At 42.4% G+C, this 13,797-nt stretch overlaps 1 long non-coding RNA gene across 1 annotated transcript; it reads left to right on the top strand.

Annotated features, from left to right (window-relative positions):
• Positions 1-4,604: 4,604 nt before the first annotated feature.
• LOC107651732 (uncharacterized) lies at positions 4,605-7,226 on the top strand. The gene is made up of 3 exons (XR_001628646.2): positions 4,605-4,710; positions 5,547-5,612; positions 6,925-7,226. It is a non-coding gene; the product is annotated as an uncharacterized LOC107651732 (long non-coding RNA).
• The last annotated feature ends 6,571 nt before the right edge of the window (positions 7,227-13,797 follow it).

Genomic DNA, 13,797 nt, shown 5'->3' with positions numbered 1-13,797 from the left:
CTCCAGGCTGAACCTCACTGGCTCGAAAGGAGACAGGAAAGACTTCTTGTCTCCGAGCTTCTGCAGGGGAGGTGATGTGATTTCACAGACAGGAAATTGCGGAGATGGAGGGTGGGGGCGGCAAAGAGAAGACAAGAGAAACCTCAGAATGGCAGGAGAGACGTCGGTTGTGTGAGAAGGGCCTTCTGACACATTTGATGAAAAATCAGATTGGCGTCTAAGGCCGAACACAGCTGTATGTTTGGAAAGCAGGTGATGACAGGGGTGGGGGGTGAACAGCCGGTTTCTAGAGAGAAGCAGCCAGTTATACAAGCAGCTTTATAGAGCACAGGAGATATAGGAGAGGCAAGAATCCCCCCACCCCCAACCAGTCCTGTCTGCTCCTTCAAACCTCTTATTTTTGCTCTTCAAATATAAAACATTCCTACCTGGTCACTTGACATAAATCCATTATGTCTACACTAACACTTAGCACTCGCGGCTCCTGGGGAAATATTAATGGATAACCTTTATTAAGTACTTTCTGGTTTACAAAGTGCTTTACATATATTATCTCATCTGATCCTCAAGACAGCCCTGGAAGATGGGTATTATTAAAATCCCTATTTTGCAGATGGAGAAACTGAGGCAAACAGAAGTTAAATGATTCCGAGCTGGTAAGTGTCTGAGGTCAAATTTGAACTCAGGTCTTTTTGGTTTGCTATCTAGTATTCTACCTACTTGCCTCAAATACAGTGGTTTTTTTAAAAATTATTATAAAGATATTTTATTTTACCAAATACATGTAATAAAAAATTTCCACATCAATTTTTCTAAGTTATATGTCTTCCTCCTTCCCCTTTCTTCCCCACTCCTAGAGCTGGCAAGCAATTCAATCTGGGTTATACATGAAATACAATGTCTTTTGAAGACTCCATTTTCTTCAATGCCCAGTTAACTTCCTTGACACCTCCATTATGAAGACTTCCTAACCTTGCCCCTTTCTCACAATACTCTAAAGCAGTGATGACGAATCTTTTAGAGACCAAGTGCCCAAACTTACACCTTCATGTACATATGAGCTGCCCCCTTACCCCAGACAGGGGAGGAAGGAAGCACTCCCATTGGGCTGCTGGGCAGAGAGGAGAAAGATGGGAGAAATGACCTCAGGCACATGTAGAAAGGAGGAAGGCAGCAGCCCCTTCCAGCATGTGTGCCAAAGGTTCACCAACACAGCTCTGGAATGATATCTCACTCCTGAGATCTTTAATTAATTTGCCTCTTTTTTTAAATCTTTAAATTACTTTCCTCTTCTCTGGAACTCAGTCTCCTGATCTCTAAAATGGAGATCATAACATTATCTATTATTAAGAGTTGCTATGAGTATTGAACGAAATAATGTGTATAAAATGCTTTGCTGTCCTTAAAGTGCTATATAAATGTGAGGTATCACCATCATCCCTATAATTTTTGTTATTCTTATCATCATTGTTATAATGTTGATAACAATTATGGTCATCTAATTAAATCCATGGATTTTTCCTCAAAAAACAAATAAATGAATTACTTTCCTCTTCATACTCATCTCAATGTTCTTTTCAGGCTCTTTCAGTTTAAACAGACCCAATATCCTCAACCTTCTAAATGAGATCCTATATTTCTGCCTTCTCATTCGTCCTTCCCTTCCCCTGGAGCATTCTTCTTTCTCTTCTCTACCTGCTCACATTTGACCGGTTCATGAAGTCTTCCTTCCATCATTAATCTCTTCTCTTGACTTCCCTGGACATCAACCTCAAAATGACTCACTGTCTTTCCATGTGTCTTTCAGGTCTCTTCCAATGGGCTGTAGCATTTATTGAGCACCTACTATACTCCTTTGAAGACACAGATAGATAGATACCCACCTGTCTCTGCTCTCAAAAAATTTGCAATCTATGGGGTAAAAAAACTATACCATTTGCAGAGAAAGAGAAGCTGGTAAAGGAACCACAATTCCTTACGGGAGATAAACATCTGTTGCTTTTCTCTGATTTGTCTACACACTTGTATTCCTTGACTTTTAAGGGGACTATTTAGGGGCCCATGATTCTCTAAAATTGCATGATTCGAAAACTAGTCCCTAGTTCTTTGGGTCATTCTTTTAACCCACTGGAGGGGAGACCAACACATCATTTAATAGAAGAGGACACTTGAAGTCTAAGGAGATCCAAGGTCGCATAGAGTTGTGAGAGGCAGGATTTGAAGCTAGCTTCTGTGACTGACTCCAAAGTCAATGCTTTTTTTGATCATAGCATACTGCCTCCTAGTTGGTCCACAATGATTCCAGAGTGAAAGGACCTGGGTTCAAATCTTGTCTCTGATGTTGACTTTCTACCCATGGGACCTTGGCCAAGTCATGTAGGAGGAGGAGAAGGCAGCTTATACTGGGGTTGGTGGGGGGGTGTCAAAATAAAAATCAGTCAGGTCTTATACAATGCAATAGGTCTTAAGTTTCCTTATCAGTAAAATGGAAGAGCAGCCTGGAGTCAGGAAGATTCATCTTCCTGAATTCAAATCCAACCTCAGATACATACTAGCTGTGTGGCCCCAGGTTAAGTCACTTAACTCTGTTTGCCTGAGTTTCCTCATCTGTCAAATGAGCTAGAGAAGAAAATGGCAAACTAGTCCAGTATCACTGCCAAGAAAACCCCAAATAGACTCACAAGGGCTGAACAGGACTGAACTCTGAAGTCTCTTCCAACTTTTTTCTCCACCTGCTTTGCTGCTACATTGTAGGAATCATAGAGTCTTTCCCTTAACTTGTATTAAAAAGCTATATGTGGGGGCAGCTAGGGAGCACAGTGGATAGAGTACCACATCTGGAGTCAGGAGGACCTAGGTTCAAATCTGGTTTCAGACATTTCCTAGCTGTGAGATCTTGAGCAAGTCACTTAACCCCCATTGCCTAGCCCCATGTTGTGAACCTATGGTACATGTGTGTGTGATTGCCAGAGGGGACTGCTCCCTTCCCCCTCTCCATGAGCACCTGAGGACATTTCTCACATGCCCTTCCCCTCTGCCCAATAGCCCAATGGGAACGCTCCCTTCCTTCCTTCCTTCCTTCCCTCCTTCCTTCCTTCCCTCCTTCCTTCCTTCCTTCCTTCCTTCCTTCCTTCCTTCCTTCCTTCCTTCCTTCCTTCCTTCCTTCCTTCCTTCCTGTTTGGGGTAAGGCAGGGGGCTCACATGCCATGTGAGGGATGCATTTTGGGCACTCCATCTCTAAAAAGTTCCTCGTCACTGGCCTAGCCCTTATCACTCTTCTGTCTTAGAACTGATAGTAAGACAGAAGCTAAAGGTTTAAAACAAAAACCAAAACCTATATATGCTGTTTTCCTCAGGAAAAAGTTAAGCTCTTAAGAGATAATAAATTTTTAAAATTTACATAATATTGTGATGTATTTAATGATAAAATTTTAAAAGAAAAGGGAAAAATACTTGTTTGGATGAAAATATTGGCAGTTTCTTAAAAAAAAAAAGAATGGGTAGCTGAGTTGCTCAATGGATTGAGTTCCAGGCCGAGAGACAGGAGGTCCTGTGTTCAAATCTGGAATCTGGAATCAGATACTTCCTAGCTGTGTGACCCTAGACAAGTCACTTACCCCTCATTGCCTAACCCTTACTGCTCTTCTGCCTTAGAACCAATACACAGTATTGATTCTAAGATGGAAGATAAGGGTTTGAGAGAGAGAGAGAGAGAGAGAGAGAGAGAGAGAGCTCATACAGTGCAATAAACCAAAGTATGATTCCCCACCTTTTTGTCCCTCAGGGGAACTATGGTGAGGCAGCAAGTACATGCCCACAATACTGATTTTGGAGTCAAGAAAACTGAGTTCTATGACTCAGAGAATCTCTGATTTGGAATGAACCACCCAAGTCAATGAGTTCAACCTGGATCTGAATAGGAATATTCTCTGCCATAGATCCAACAAGTGGTCAGCCAATATTCAATTGAAAACCTCTAGTGAGAGAAACCTCTGGTCTTCTCAGGCAATCATTTGTTCCCCTGCTCAATCAACTCCAGTGATTCCTGGACAAATATAAAGTCTTCTGTTTGGCATTCAAGGCTCTTCACAAATCAACTCCTTTTCTCTCCAATCTCCTGCCCTCCATGCACTCTACATCCAATCATAATAATCTACTTTCTGTTCCTCACATAGGATGTTCTATCTGCCAATATTTTTGTACCGGCTCCCTACCACCTTCTAACCAGAATACTATTCTGCCTCAGGAGTCAGGCAGACCTAAGTTCAAACCCTACCTCAAATTCTTACTAACTGTGTGACTTTGAGCAAGTCACTTTACCTGTCTCTGAATCAGGTTCTTCATTGTAAAATGGGAATAATAAATAGCTCCTCTTCCATAGATTTACTGTAAGAATTCAACAAAATAGCATGTATAGAGGACAGCTGGGTGTCTCAGCAGATTGAGAGCCAGACCTAGAGATGGGAGATCCTAGGTTCAAATCTGACCTCAGACACTTCCTAGCTGTGTGACCCTGAACAAGTCACTTAACTCCCATTGCCTAGTCCTTACCGCTCTTCTGCCTTGGAACCAATAGACAGCTGGAAGGTAAGGGTTAAAAAACAAACAAACAAACATGTATAGCATTCCATTAGCCTTAAAGTGCTCTATAAGTGCCAGTGTGGCTTGGATTGTGGGCTTAGAGCTCTGACTCCTGGACTACTTTGTGGGGTGAGTGAAAGGCTGATTCCTTTCCTAGTTTCTGGAGAGACAGGCTTCTATCTTGGAGGAGGCCACAATGTTATGCTCTACCAGCCTTCCTAGTTGAGATCTAATTAATCTCTGCCTGGATTAAGATAGGATAAATAACTTCTCTATCCCCTTCACATTTCTCTACTTTGTTTCCTCTCTATTTTATAAATAAATTTCTTCTCAAGATATAATAAATACTGGTATCCACATAATTTCATGTAATTTCAGTCAAACCATTAATTTTTAAGCCTTACAACAACTATCATTATTACCAGTACTAAAATTCCATCTTCTGCAGGAGGTCTTTCCTAGTTCTCCCCCAGGTGCTAGTACCTTCTTTACTTTCCCCCCAGTAATATTTAATTTTTAAAAATCCTTACCTTTTTTTCTTAGAATCAATATTGTGTATCAGTGCCCAGGCAGAAAAGAAGTAAGGGCTAGGCAATTAGGGTTAAGTGACTTGCCCAGGGCTACACAGTTAGGCAGTGTTCACTAAGCCACCTAGATGTCCCCTCCATCCCTAAAATATTTTATTGTCTTTTTTTTTTCTCAATTACAATTAGAAACAACTTCTAACATTTGCTTTCTGGCATTTTGTAACCCAATTTTTCTCCCTCTCCTTCCTTCCTCCCTGAGAAGTTAAATAATCTTATATAGGTTATATATGTAGTACTTTCCCTTTTAATGTTGCCTTCCATTTATTCCCATGTTGTTGTTGTTAATAATGATGATGATGATGATGTCCAACCCTTCATGACCACATTTGGGGAATTCTTGCAAGAGATATTGGAGTAATTTGCTATTTTCTTCTTCAGCTCATTTTGAAAATGAAGAAACTGAGACCAACAGAATTAAGTGATTCACCCAGAGCCACCCAACTGGTAAGTGTCTAAGACTACATTTGAACTTGGGTCTTCCTTACTCTGGGCTTGGCATTCGACATGTCCACTTCACCATTAGCTGTGCCATTTATTTTCCATATTCCTTGTATATATCTACTCATGTAGGTACCCACACTTGTTGTCTGGGCCATTAACCTGCAAACTCCTTGAGGGACAGGATCATCTGTGCCTTTCTTTCTTTCCTTAACACAGTGCCCAGAGCTTTGTAGGCACTGATACTTCCTAAGGCCAGATTTTCAACAAGCATTGGGGGTACAAAGAAAGGGAAAAAATACTCCCTGCTATCAAGGAACTCAAAGTCTAAGAGAGGAGATGACATGTAAATCATAGTAGCCAAGCAAAAGCAAGAAAATCTGGCCTCAGACACTTGCTAGTTGTGTGACTGGGCAGGTCAATTAGCCCCTGTTGCCTAGCCCTTACTTCTGTTCTGTCTTAGAACCAATATACAGTATTGGTTCTAAGACAGAAGGTAAGGGCTAAAAAAAAAAAGAATTACTAGACTACCTGAAAGTCATGATCAGACAAAAAGCGCAGATGTCATCTTTCAAGAAATTCTGAAAGAAAACTACCTTAAATCCAAAGGATAAAATAGAAAGTGAAAGAATCTGCAGATCCCCTGCTAAAAGAGATCCCCAAATGAAAATGCCCAGGAATACTAAAGCTAAATTCCAGAGCTTCCAGAGACAAGGAGAAAATATTGTAACCAGCAAGAAAGAAACAATTAAAATATTCCGGAGCCACAATCAGGATTTTACATGACTTAGCCATCTCCATGTTAAAGGATCTGAGGACTTGGAATGTGATATTGCAGAAGGCAAAGATCTAGGAATAAAACCAGTAAAAGCTTATCTATTCACCTGCTTGTGAATCCACCTCTTCTCAACATCCCTTGGAGTCCTTGATCCAGAGAATGGAGAAAAGGAGAGCCACATGGGTGGCTATGCCTAAAGTTCAGGGAGAAGGTACACAGGAGCAATCAGGGAGGTTGGGAGAAGCAGGTAACATTGTGACTTTTCAGAGGATTTACCCTGTATCATGTGATCACTACCTGGCTGAAGAAGCAAAACATCCTGAGGGAGCACAGGAGATGGTATAAAATGACAACAATAATTAGAATTTATATAGCACTTTAAGGTTTGCAAATTTTTTATAAATATATCATTTTTCTACAAAAAAAATAATAGCAACAACTAATATATAGCACTTATTTTGTGCCAAGCACTTACAATTATTATCTCATTTATTCCTGCAACCCTGGGAAGTAGGTGTTATTATTATCACTGTTTTGCAGATGAGAAAATTGTCCAGTGTCACACAGTAAATGCCTGAAGTTGAATTTATACTCAAGTTGTCCTGGTTCCAGGTCCAGCATTCTATCCTAGAATCTAACTACAAACAACCCGGGCACCACCTGATGGTGATAGGCCAGGATCTTGAACCCAAGAACTCTGACAATAGCATGGGCACTAAGCCACTGGCTCTGATTCCAACCATATCCAGGCAGTCTCATTGAGGGGAGCAGATTCTGGGGAAAAGAGACATGTTCTTCACCATCACCAAAATCAACTGCTAACTAATTGTCACTAAAAAGGAGGTAAGATAAGAGCCCTTGGAGAGGCAGTACCCCCCACTCCATCCCATCCTAACCCCAGAATTCTTGCCCTGCTCCTAGCCAAGTCCTTGACTCCTTCATTGCTGGGAAGCTGCCATCATGGCAGCACTGCCTAGAAATGGTTTTTGAAAATGCTACCTACAGTCACAGTTATTGAAGATTTGAAAACGAATGCTCTTGCCACCAAAGTCCTTGGCTCTGTTAAATGAATGCTTCAGTATCAGAACTAACTTGATTTTAATCAGGAGAAAGGACATTAAAGAAAGTACATTACTGTCCTCTTGGTCACTCTACTCTAAGGACCATGGTGGAGTCTTTCCATCTGACATGTCCCTGAAAACATCCTGTGTGTGTTGGCTCCCTCTATTGGAATGTAAGCTCTTTGAGAGCAGGAACTTTCTTTCTTTCTTTCTTTCTTTCTTTCTTTCTTTCTTTCTTTCTTTCTTTCTTTCTTTCTTTCTTTCTTTCTTTCTTTCTTTCTTTCTTTCTTTCTTTCTTTCTTTCTTTCTTTCTTTCTCTTTCTTTCTTTCTTTCTTTCTTTCTTTCTTTCTTTCTTTTCCTTTCTTTCTTTCTTTCTCTTCCTTTCTTTCTTTCTTTCTTTCTTTCTTTCTTTCTCTTCCTTCCTTCCTTCCTTCCTTCCTTCCTTCCTTCCTTCCTTCCTTTCTTTCTTTCTTTCTTTCTTTCTTTCTTTCTTTCTTTCTTTTCTTTCTTTCTTTCTTTCTTTCTTTCTTTCTTTCTTTCTTTCTTTCTTTCTTTCTTTCTTTCTCTTTCTTTTTCTTTCTTCCTTTCTTCTTCCTTCCTTCTTCTCCAGGGACAGCTAGGTGGCTCAGTGGATAGAAAACCAGTCCTGGAGACTGAGAGATCCTGGATTCAAATCTGGCCTCAGATATTTCCTAGTTGTGTGACCCTGGACAACTCACTTAAATATAAATGCCTAGCCCTTACTGCTCTTCTGCCTTGGAACCTTGATTCTAAGATGGAAAGTAAAGTTTAAAAAACACCAAACCCTTACCTCTCATCTTAGAATTGCCAATCAGTATCAGTTCTAAGTTAAAACCAAACCCTTACCTTCCATCTTAGAATTGATAATAAGTATTGGTCACACAGCTAGGAAGTGTCTGAGAGCAGTTTTGAACACAGGACCTCCCATCTCCAGTTCTGAATCTTTGAGCAACACAGCTGCCTATCTATCCCTTTTCTATTTGTATTCCCAGCACTTAGCCCAGTGTTTAATAAATGCTTTTTCTTTCATTCATCCATGGGCTGGCAGATGCAGGGGAAGATTGCTAAGTACCACAGAGGGTCAAGCCAGGGCAGAAGAGATGAGCTGGAGATGCCTAAAGAGCCATCCCAGCCCTTTTCTCCCCAGCTTCTTGATCTCCCTCTCCCCATTCCTCCCATTCTAAATGGATCAGCACCTGTGGTTATTCAAGAAAATGAGACTAAGGCAACCCTTGTTACCTCAGGAGGGACGATGAGCAGTTTGTCCCTGTTGTTGGCCAGGCATGACACTAGATGCTAAAACAGAAAGGAAACCAACCTTCCCTCTGGAGTCCAGCTAGCAGCAGCCCTAATTAGGAAGTCTAAGATGGGCTGTGGCTGCAGCTGCCTCTTGCCGCTAGATGGCAGAGGTCATTGAGAAATGCTTTCTCCAAGGAACCCAGCTGAAAATAGTTTAGAAAACCCCAAGTCCTGGAAAAGTCTGATTTGGTGGGTTGGAGGGAGGGGGGGGGTGTTTAGGGGGTGTCCTGGGAACTCCAGAGGATTATGGGAAAGAGTCTAGTGGTGAAGTATGACCTGAATGGGCACAGGAAAAGCTTGTTTCTTCCCCTCTCTGCCCTCCTCTCATCATCTGGTCTGTTGTGGTTCAGTTATGTCCCAACTCTGCCTCACCCTTGAGGGTCTTTCTTGGCAAAGATCCTGGAGTGGGTTGCCATTTCCTTCTCCAACTCATTTAACAGATGAGGAAACTGAGGCAAGCAGGGTTAAGCCTCTTGCCCAGGGTCACACAGCTAGAAAGTATCTGAGGTCAGATCTTTGCTCAGGAAGATGAGTCTTCCTGCCTTTAGACCCAGCGCTCTATCCACTATGCCTCCTAGGTTAGGGGACCTTGGTTTGGGATCTCTTTGGAGAGTGGGTAAGGCTACAGATAGTATCTGGTGATGATTTTGACTTTAGAGAGGAGGGAATTGCTTTCTTCTACAACAAATCCAGGGGGTTCTGGGTTATGTTCTACTTAGAAGAGTTTCTTTTAAGTCATGCTGAGACGTCAAGTCAGAGCCAAGATTTTAGAGACTGGTACTTACTGTCTGAGCTAGATACTTCCCTTTTGAATTGTTTGTCTACATGAGCCACCTCACCAGCCTCTTTTTTACATAGTTAATGGTGAACTTCAACCCCGTCTAACATGATTACGTTCATTAAAATACCTATCTACTCATTAAAACAAGATTTCAAATAAAAGCCTTGCTTCCAATCTTTCCCTTCTCCAGTTTAACCTCTATATCACTGTCTAAAACAATCTCTTTCTTCTTCACTTTTTGAGTCTGGTCTCCCTATCTAGTCTAGGCTAGGAGTATAGTGCCACTGGTCCCAATACCAGTGATCTCTATGGAAGCTTGAACCCATTCCAATTTTCTGACCTGGACTAGTTCAGCCCTTTTGGGGACTCTGGTAGCTCCTTATTGGGAGTGGGAGCTCAACAAATTGGTACCCAACTCCGTTTGGGTACTGATCAACGACAAGCCCATGACAGCTTAAAACTCCTGAACCCAAGCAGTCCACTGGCCTTGGCCTCCTTGGTATCAAGTACTACAGCCCTGCACCATCAACACCAGCTAAAACAATCTTCCTAAAGCACAAGTTGGACCCAATCACTTCCTCCCTAAAGGGACTTTCAATAGCTTCCTATTATCTCTAAAATAAAATACAAATTCCTATGTAGCTAAAGCATTTCCCAGTTTGACCACAGCCCCCTTTTCTGGGTTTCTTGCACAATCTTCTCTTTCATTCATCCTAGGTTTTCCCCCTCCCCCCCCATTTCTTTGCACATCTCTCACCTATACTTCTTATTCTGGTTTTCTTGAAGGTTTAACTCATAAGCCACCCGTCACCTGGCCTTCTGTGATTGCCTTAAATTGTTAGGGGCTTTATCTATCCTGAAAAAGTATACATTGGAGTGCATCTAGGTGGCTCAGAGGATAGAGAGCAAGGCCTGGAGATGGGAGGTCCTGGGTTCAAATGTGGCCTCAGCCACTTCCTAGCTGGGTGATCCTGGACAAGTCACAACTCCAATTGCCTAGCTCTTACCATTGTTCCAGGCTGTGTGACCCTGGGCAAAAGCCACTTAATCCCCATTGCCTAGCCCTAACTGTTCTGCATTGGAAGCAATATTTAGTATTGATTCTAAGATGGAAGGTAAGAGTGTTTAAAAAACAAGTACACACGGTATAACTCACCAGGAAAGGGAAACCCAAAGGTGTTCTTTCCTTACATTATGCAGCTCCATGAAGGTAAAAGCTTTTTTCTACCTTCTTTTTGGTTGGCGCAAAGCCTTGTATATATATTCAGCCCTTTATAAATGCTGATTGGAAATGATCTGGGACAATCCTGGAAGACTTCTATCAGGGAATGCTATCCACCTCCATGGAAAGAACTGCTGGTGTGGGATGGATGGGCATCAGAGCATACCATCCTGCACATCAGTGTGTTACGGATTTATTTGGGGGTTTTGGTTTTGTATGAATGTGGCTCTTACAAAAGAATCAGTACGGAAGTATGTTTTGCATGACAATAAAAATAAAATGGAAAAAATGCTGATTGGAGTGGATTTCTCATCTCTGTCAGGAGTTTGGGGTTTGTGAGGTTGATCCTGTAGGAAATGAAAAATCGGACCCTGCTCTTGATCAATCAGCACAATGATTATGTCTGGGGAGCAGAAAGAAGATTGAGAGTTGTTCTGTTTCCAGGTCTGACTTTTCTGTGGAATCTCCTGGAGCCACTTTCATCCTCTCCTGAGGAATGAAGTGCAAGGGAGGACAGTTTCTTGTCTTCTTTGACCCACCATCTTTTTTCTCCTTCCCTCTCTTCCAGCCCCAAACTGTTTCCTCTGTTGGCTCTTGTCCAGTTCCTGAGAGCCACAGGTTGTCATTTTCAAGGCTTCCTCCTTCCTCCTCAGTCCTGCCATTCCATTAAAGGTTACTGTTCTATTTTACATGAAATTTTACCCAAGCAAGTTGTGAAAGCCCTGGGCTTTGGATGGGAAAGGATCACGGTGTAAGCCAGGGGCTCTTAGCCTATAGTCTGTGAGTTTGTTTTAAAAATATTTTCCATTTGCCTTAGAATCAACATTATGTATTGGTTCCAAGGCAGAAGAGCAGTAAGGGCTAGGCAATGGGAGTCCAGTGACTTGGCCAGGGGTTCACACAGCCACAAAGTGTCTGATTTAAACCCAGGGCCTCCTATCTCTAGGTTTGGCTCTCAAACCACTGAGCCACCTGGCTGCCAAAGGGGTCGAGGACACACACACACACACACACACACACACACACACACACACACACACACACACACCTCTACACCCTAGATCTTTCTTGAGCTGACCAGATGCCATTCTTTCCCTCTGCACCTGGCCCCTAGGGCCCCAGCCATTCTCCTTCTCTCCTTGACCAAGGTGTGGAAAAATCCCCTTTCCCCATAGTTCCGTTGACATAAAGTTGGATTTTCTCCAAAGGAATTTTTACTAGGGAACTAAAAGAAAACACTCTCCCCTGCCCCACCCCACCTGCTCCTGCTCCTCCTCCCCCACCCTCGACACACACAAGCTCAGAACTGATTTATAGAGCCCAGATTCCCAATCATAACTTTAACTTGCATTTAGACCAAGATCTACTCATGGGGCATGGTTGATAGGGGACCCCCTCCAAGTGGCTTCTTCTGGCTTCAGCCCTGTCCCCCATACAAGTTCATGTTGGGGGAGGTGGGCAGAAGTGGCAGGAGTGGACCCCAAACCTGGCATTGTGCTAAACACTTTACAAATATCTCATTTTATAACCACAACCATCCCGTGAGGTAGAGTGCTATTATTATTATTCCTCATTTTACAGATGAGGAAACTGAGGCACACAGAGGTTAAGAAGACTTGCCCAGAGTCCCACAGCTAGTAAGTATCTGAGGCAGTTTGGGATTAAAGGATAAAGGAAGGTGTTTTGGGTTGTTGTTGTTTTTCCAGGGGGAGAAGTCCCAACCCTTTTTGCTGTGCTCCAGAGCTCCACCTGGCTCTTTAATACCTGGAGTCACTTGCAGAGTTATAGAATAAAAGAATCCACCCATTCTGAGCAGTTCTAGCTACTTAAAAGCAAAGCCCTCCTTTTGTAATTGTCTGTTCCATAAGAAGAACATAAAAGCCCTCACTGTGATCTTTATCCCTTCTTCCCCAGGGTGGTTGGGTTTCCTTAGCAAGCAAGCAAGCAACAAATGGCTTTTAAGGATTTCTGTGTCAGGCAACAATTTAGTGCTGATAATCCAAAGGAAAAGCAAAAGCAAAGAAAAGAAACCTGCCCAAATGGCCCCTGCCCTCAAAGAGCTGCCATTCTAATGGGGGAGATACCATAGAGGTGCTTACGGGATTTGCCGGTCTGTAGCCTATCTTGAGAGTCTCAAGTTTAAAAGCAAACATACATACCTAATACTATAAGGCAGGTTCTAAGGGAAGACTGCTTTCACATAACCCTCTCTTGCTCAAACATCTGCCACAGCTCCCCAATTCCTAATATATCAAATCTAAACTACTTTGCCTGTTGTTAAAGTCCCTCCACAATCAAATCCAATAATTTTTATATGACCTGGTCTTCCATTTTTGATGTTTCAGTTGTGTCTGACTCCTCATGACCTTATCTCCTATCACCCTCTACTAAAGACTTTGTCTGATGCCTCATTATGGCAGGCAGTGACTTAAATTCTGAAAGGCTAGGGCCATGTTGGCACACCTATGGCACGTGTGCCAGAGGGGGCTGCCTCTCTCCTCCTCTCCACCATGCCTGAGGACATTTCTCACTTCACCTGGCCCTCTGCTTTAAGAAATAAAAAAAAGCCTTCCATCTTAGAATCAATACTGTACACTGGTTCCAAGGCAGAAGAGCAGTAAGGGTTAGGAAATTGGGATAAGTGACTTGCTCAGGGTCACATCGCTCTAGGAAATATGTGAGGCCAAATTTGAACCTAGGACCTCCTATCTCTAGGCCTCCCTCTCAATCCACTGAGCCACCTAGCTATCCCCCAAATGATTTTTAATTATATACCTGTATATTTGTTTTATCACCCTCAGTTGAAGGTAAGACCCTGGAGGGCAGGGACTTTGTACCTCTTGTGTCTAGCTCAGTGCCTTCCACATTATAAATGCCTAATAAATGTTGTTGGGTAGAGTTGAATTGAACAGAGCCTGAAGGAGAGGGAGAATGGCTCGACATCATTCTAAGATAACTTGAACCACTCTTTGGAAACTGAAAGGACATGTTCTCTAAGACATAGGTCAGCAGCGTCATCTTTGTATTC

This window comes from Monodelphis domestica, chromosome 1 (genome assembly GCF_027887165.1).
Source record: "Monodelphis domestica isolate mMonDom1 chromosome 1, mMonDom1.pri, whole genome shotgun sequence".
NCBI classification, from domain to species: Eukaryota; Metazoa; Chordata; class Mammalia; order Didelphimorphia; family Didelphidae; genus Monodelphis; species Monodelphis domestica.
Note: the sequence above shows the minus strand (reverse complement) of the source record. Positions and strands in the feature narration are given on the sequence as shown.